This window comes from Gastrolobium bilobum, unplaced genomic scaffold (assembly GCF_033153095.1).
Source record: "Gastrolobium bilobum isolate Gb01-03AN ecotype WA unplaced genomic scaffold, APGP_CSIRO_Gbil_v1 utg24596, whole genome shotgun sequence".
NCBI classification, from domain to species: Eukaryota; Viridiplantae; Streptophyta; class Magnoliopsida; order Fabales; family Fabaceae; genus Gastrolobium; species Gastrolobium bilobum.
In genome coordinates, this window is record NW_026897547.1 from 131,779 (window position 1) to 139,361 (window position 7,583).

Sequence of the window (7,583 nt, forward strand, 5' to 3'; positions counted from 1 at the left end):
TCCATTTATGCATCCAAGAGCAATTTCATTTATTTGGGCAAGGAGCATTTGGTTGATTAGGGATCCCGGGCATGACTGCGCATAAATAACATTGTTTCTTTATTACATAGGCTTAATGGGTTGTTTGTTTTTCAGGGGGCCCAAGATCCAAAAGAAGAGAAGCCCCAACGTAGCTCAATGCAAGGAAATGGAGGGGAAAAGATGAAAATGTTGAAAATTAAAGCATGAGACAAAATCAAAATAAGTAGAAGAGAGAGAAAGACATCATGTTGCACCCTTTTTATCCTATTACCCGAAATGGACAAACACCAAGGAAAAGCACCCCACACTCCAGAAAAATGGAATTTTCTAGTTTTGTAAGGCAGCATCACACCAAAATCAGAAAAAAAACAAAGGAAAAGTGACCAACTTGTACAACCATGTTTGAGTTGGCACTGAGCATTGTCTCTCATCAAAAGAATATTGCAATCATGGCCGTTAGATTAAGATCAAGGGCTAAGGAAAAACCTTCAGGGGACCTGAGGCCTATAAATAGGAGATAAGACCCCAATTTCAGAAGTCTTTGGCAAATTCCATCGTCTTCCTCAATGTGTTTAGCCATTTTCATTTTCTTAGTTTATTTTTATGTTTTTAGTTAGTTTTTCTTTTGTAATTCTCCTAAGTAGGAGCTAAATATGCTGTAACATCCCAAGAGCTGGCAAGGGCAGGGAGTGATCACTGGTGCAAAAGCGATGAGGCACGAATAATGAGCGGCTCCTACTAGGCTTGTAGCTGGGGGATACATGAATGAATCGAATCAACACCCGAAAGAGAGGGATTCAATAGACTGTGCATGTATGAGACTGTACAGTTGGAGATAACTTGTAAGAATTAATTGGTGCTACCTATACTAATAATATGCGTATACTTTTTGGTAGCCCATAACTTAATAACTCTATAGTTAAATGTGCAATTCTGGGATGAGTGACCTCATGAAAATTTTTCCCATAAAGTGTGTAAGTAAGGACAAAGCACGCTAAAAAGATTTGTGTTAGTTTGTGGGAACAACCATTAATCCTTGAAGCGGCCGGACGTTACAAGTGGTATCAGAGCAGGGCCTCTCTCCCAGTATAGTGTGGTTCAAGGACGAACCAGGAAAAAATGGGTGGGCAAGAAACATCTCAAGGGCTAGCAAGGGCAGTGAGTGATCGCCGGTGCAAAAGAGGTGAGGCACAGACGATAAGTGACTCCTACCAAGCTTGCAGCTGTGGGGTTACATGAATGAATCAAATCAGCACCCGAAATAGAGGGATTCCATAGACTGTGCAGGTATGAGACTATACAATTGAAGATAGCTTCTAAGAATTAATTGGTACTATATATTTTAATAAGATGCATATACTTTTCGGTAGCCCATAATTTAAGAACTCTATAGTTAAGTGTGCTTAACTTGGAGCAATTTTGGGATAGGTGACCTCTCTGGAAAATTTTCCTATGAAGTGTATGATTGAGGACAAAGCACGTTGAAAAGTCTCGTGTTAGTTTGTGGGGTCAGTCATTGATCTTTGAAGCAGTCGAGCCTCACATAGGCAATGTAACATCCTTTTCTAGAGCGGTTTGTTATAATCAAATATGGTATTAAGCGCAGTTACAAACAGAGTAGTTGTATAAAAAATTACGGATAAACTTTTTCTTTCATTTAACATTGAATAATTTCGTAATCAATTAACCCAAATACTTTAATTATAATTCATGATTAATTCGGAAGCGTCATTCTTTATTTTATATCCCTTTATTAGATAATACCATAATCCCAAAGGTGTAAAACACTCTCTAAGTCATTCACCATGTGGCCTCCATAGACTAGCATGATGTAAAACACACTTCGTAATTTTACCAACACTGAACAACCCCAACATTTTCTTAAACTAGGACTTTTATCCCTCACCATAATTTTCTATCTTTTATTATGTTAAACTAGACATCTCAAGATTTCCAACAACATATTATAAGCCTCAATTGGTTTGTATAGCTCAAGATACGCTTGTCGCAAGCCAATTGTTTCAAATTGAATTTTTGGAAATAAGGCAATACCTCCAAAATTAAACTAGGAATGATCCACATACCCAATGACTCTAACTTTTTTTAGGGTTATATCCCTATGTATTAGCTTCACATACGGCCAAACCATATTCGATTTGGAGCTCTCTAGCTCAAGTTATGAATGTTTTACAAATTAGGGTTCAATTTTGACCGACGGTGCTTAAGCGCCCATTTGCGCTTAAGCACTCTGAGATAGTACCCAAACCCTTGTTTTTATCACAGGAGCATGCTGAAGCGCCGATAGTGCGCTTGAGCGCCCTCAACTAGTAGCCAAATACCCGTTCTTTGTTCATGAGCGCGCTTAAACGCCTGTTTTACATGCTTAAGTTTCCTCCAACAGTGGAAGACCCTATGTTCCCCTGTTACCTCATTTCTCTTGGTTTTTCCAAACCAATCTTTCTCATGGTTCCAAATTGACATACTATCATATAAATGACATAATTGTTTTTAGTACAGCAAAGGGCAAAGCCTAAAAAATTAAATTATAGACATCATGGGTCAACAAAGAACCCAGATCAATAGGGATATCAAGATGAACACACATGTTCTCAAATTGACAAAAAAATCTAGCCAACTAATCAGCACATATATTTTCTTCTCTCTCCGTGTAGGAAATTTGAATATGCCAGTCTTTGCTAAGCCATTCTTTGATGCTACTCCCCAAATGATAATCTGAGATCGAAATGTTCCTACAATTTACCTCAACCGCAATAGCTGAGTCACTTTCCACAACCAAAAATTTTATACTCAAATCCTAAGCTACCTGAAATCCTTTCAGAAATGCCCATAGTTCAGCAGTTATAGGGGAACAAATACCAATGTCAAAAGTGAAACCTGCTAGCCACTCTCCATTAACATCTCTGATCAGACCACCACAGGAAGCTCTCCTATTGCTGGGATGTACTGTATAACCCCTCACATTTCTAAATTAAATATCAATATATTAAACATGGGTTAAAGGGAAGGATTAGTGAAAATTCTGAAAATTAAGTTAAAATACAAAGAAAAGGTAAAACATTAATTAGCCAAACACGCAACCCTAGGAAGGTAAAATTGAGTAGGAAGTCTCAAATGATAAAAATAACCCTGAAAATGGATTCAGAACGAAAAATTGAGTGGTTAGGCAAGTTTCTTAAAATTTGGTGAATAGTATTTTTACCGGGTAAAAATACCGCGGTACAATTGCACCGTAAAGCGTGTCGATTGATCTTTGAGCTCTAGGATTTGAATACAAGTTATAAATGGTATATAGGACTAGGAAATATGATTTCTGATGAAAATTGATGGAAACTAGTAAGTTTGGGGAAGCGTACCTACGGCGCGCGTAACAACTTAAAACTGCGATTTCTCCGAACGACCGGAAAACTCCGGATTCATCTGATCAAGGGAAATTAAAGGACAATGGTTAATGTTAAAAATTAGAGGTTCTAAATAGGTTATGAAATTATGGACGTTTAGTGGAATCGGAGGGAGTTTTGAATTAATTTGAAATCGCGTGAGGTGGCGGTGGGGCCCACCTCACTTAAGCCACATGGCATATTACTATTCATCATTACCATCACACCCCCTCACTCATCAAAACCCGCGGCCCTCCCCATTAGAAGGCAATTTTGCTTTCAAATTTGCTTTCCTCCATTACTCACTCAATACTCAACCAAATCAAGTGAAGTTTGTCTTGAGACTTGTTGGAAATCACCTCCCAAACACAACAGTAGTAGTCTTGAGCCATGAAATTCCCTAGATTTTGAGAAAACCTACCCAAACCCGTGGCTATTGTGTGTAGATTTGCACTCATGGAGTTGTTTGGTTCTCCAATGGTTTAGTATGTTGTGGTGGAGTCCTAGGCCAAACTATTGAGTAAGTTTCATCACTTTTATTGGTTGGATTGTTGATTAAATTTCATGAAACCTAAATGCATTTTGTGTGATTGATGTAGTTAGAGAGCTCAAATGGAAATTATGTATTAGATGAATATGTTTTAGAATGGTGTCTTGGAGTGATATATGTCATAAAATTTATTGGTGAAAATTGAGTTTTAACTTAGGAAAAATTTGGTGAATTTCAATGACTTTGTGATGTTGGTTGATTTTAGGATTGTGTAATTGAGTTGTTGTATGGTTGTATGAATTAATAATAGGATTGTATGAGGTGTGGAGTAGTTGAATTGAATTGAAAAATTCTTGGTATAGGCTAAGGGGGAATTCGGCCAAGAGAAGGAAAATGGGAATTGGAGGTTGTCAAATTTGTTTGATTGATATGTTGTGTTGTTAAATGGTAATTAGAAGGGTTGTGTGATGGTTGGATGTTTTGAAAATTAAAGGAAAAATGGTTGGTTGTTTGGAATTAGTAATTGGACATAGAGTGAAATTAATGACAAAATGAGGTTGTGATGATGTAGGATGAAATTTGGCACCTAAAATGACATTGTGGTAGCCTTAGGATGCTTAACAAAAATGAAAAGAAAATAAAGAAAAATAATTTGTGTTTTAACATATGAATGACTGAACCTCACTTGGTGGGGGGAGAAAAAATCGACGTTTTGTGAATTTGGTGGTTTATCGTGTTCTAATGATCCGTATATGATCAATGTAGGTTGCCTTACGCGGATTTGAACCCTGAACCGTGAGCTCGGTGGGTTTTCCTTGGTCCCGAACCAAAAGGGATTGTGGTAAGTATTTTGGAACCATGCATATGTACTTGAAAACTTGCATGTGTTGAGTGAATGGAAATTAATTGGGAATGTCCTCTGTGTAGGCATTTCTGTTTGTGTACCTAGCTCGGGGAAGTGTTACATTGGAGCTACGAGAAATAGATTAGTAAGGTAATCCCTTGGTACTGGGGTTTGATCCCCTTGTGTGTTCCACCATGCCCGTTGAGGGTAATGGTAAGAAGTGTATGTAAATAATGTAGGATAACATGTTCATGCATATTGTATGTGTGGTGGTACATAGGATGTACCGTGTCTCTGGCCAGTAGACTGTTTGTCTTTGGGCATTACGGACTTCCATTGGATAGGTCTCCGTGAGGGAGTTTGAGTTGACATGGGGTGGTGGTGTGTGATCCGGAAAGGAGCACACTAGGAAGTCTCGGGTGGATATGGATAGAGGGTGCCTTGGTTGATGTTCTGGGAACACGCTTTGATTTGAAACCCGTAGGCTTATATGCCGAGCCAATAGGCTGGACGTTTCGTGGTTTTTGCATTGACCATTCCAGCTGCGTCGTATTTTGTATCCCTATGCTTTTCTATTTCTCTAAATCCCTTACTTTATCCCGTTTTCAGATGTTATGTTATGTTATTTATATGCATCAAAGTGAGCCATTTTGCGGAGTATTCTCCAGAACCTTTGGGTTACTGGGATATTTTCGTATATGTCATCCCGCTTTGGCGACTTTATTTCAGGAGGTAGCAGTGGTGCGGGGCGGCGGGCAAGAAGCTCGTAGGCTGAGCTAGAGGATTTCTACCTAATTTGCATTTTGAGGTCATTGGGCCTAGGCTAAACTTAGGTTATGAGCAATGCATATGATTAGGATTATTGTTATTATTTTGTTCATGATGTATTTTGTCTAAGTTTAGTCCTTGATCATTATGTTTTATTTTGGAGCATTTATTATGTATACTTGAAGGAAGATTGTAATATGTCTATTTGAAGTTGTAATTTGTAATATGGAGAATTGATGTAACAATGAAGTATGTAATATGATGAAAGGGAAATAGGCCTATGCTAGGATGTGAATGATGCTTTATGATTCAAAGAATGCATGCAAATGGGATCTTGTGATTGAAATAAGTAAATTGAGAAAGTAAGCATGAATTATGTATATTGATTAAATTGGATATGAACTGTGAAGGGTTGTAAGAGCACCAAGGCATTGCTGGTCCTTGTTTGCCACCCAACGATTATTAGGTACAATTTGAGGTTAGAGAAAGGAAAAACAAAGGAAACTCTGGCGAATTTTCTATAAATTAGAAAAATTTAGGCGAACTTTGGGAGAGTCTATCTCCCTCCACAGAAGTCCGATAGGGACGTTACATACGTCATTTTGAAGCTTGAGATATCCTCTATCGTTTGTTAAAATTTGAGGAAATTCTGAGTTGGGAGTCAGCCTGTATAAGGCAGAGAGCATGTACTGCTCATTTGGCCACTGCACATGTGGCTGATCTAGAGAGAGTTTGAGAAATTTATTACCGCTTCGTTTCTTGGTCAAATTAGGTGTATGATATGTCAAATTGAAGCTTGAGGTGTCTAGTTTGGTTTATAAAATTATGAGAGCAATTGGTTGAGTGGATTTTCAAGAATAATTGATTGAGTGAAGGCTGTTTGGAGCTATTTTGAGGCTACGACTACGGTAACTCCTACCCGTACGCCATATGTTACACCTCATCAGGAGGGGAGTGGGGCTAGTCATTATTCTGAGGAGGCTAGTCGCCATACTACTGATCCTACTTATATTCCTGAGCCTTCCGTTGATTCGACTGTTGTATCTTAGTCTTTTGGGGTTGCTGGGCAGGTATTTGCTGGTACAGATGAGCAGAGGCTCAAATCTTTCTGAAAACACAAACCGCCAGCATTTCAGGGGTCAAGGTACCCGAAGGTAGTGACTACCTGGTTGATGGGGATGGAGAAAATATTTCAGGTTATGAGGTGTCAGGATCCCCAGAAACTACTTTATTCTTTTTATATGCTTGAGGGGGATGCCCACGAGTGGTGGTACAACGTATCTCGCCAGTTTACTATTCAGGGGGAAGAAATAACTTGGGCTTTATTTGAAAGATTATTTCATGAAGATTATTTTCCCAGGGATGTTTGGGAAGCCAAGTAGGGTGAGTTTAATAAATTGGTACAGGGTACCATGACTGTTGATGCTTATGTGGCTAAATTTAATGAATTGGTTAAGTTTGCGAACTACGGGGGTATGCTGCCGACTCATGAGTTTTTATCTGCTAAATTCCAGAGGGGACTAAATGAGAAGATAGCAAAGAGAATGTCTAATACTTCCGTAAGAAATTTTGCTGATCTGGTGACCCAGTTCAAGAGGGTTGAAGCTGTTTATGGCAGATATCCGAAGTCTAGTTCTTCGAGGGAGCAGGAAAATAGGAGGACATCTGGTCCTTCTGGAAATAATAATAGAGGTGGCTACCATCACAATAATAACAGTGGTAGGGGGTTGCAGGTAAGGAAGCCTCCTGGTCAATTCAAGAGGGGTGGTGGTTAGAGGAGCGATTTTAATGATAGAAATTCTACTCCGCACTATTATAAATGTAAGAGGTACCATCGGAGTCCTTGTACTGCGGGTACCAATTCTTGTTTCAAATGTGGTAAGGTTGAGCATTTTGCCAGGGAGTATTACAGCAACACTGGGCAGGCTGCGAATCTGCAGGCCTTGCCATCTAGTCCTACAGTGGGACGAGTATACACTACTAATGCACAACAGATGGAGAAGGCACCGAATCTGGTTAAAGGTATAATTTTTATCTCTAATATTGATTTGTCTGTTTTATT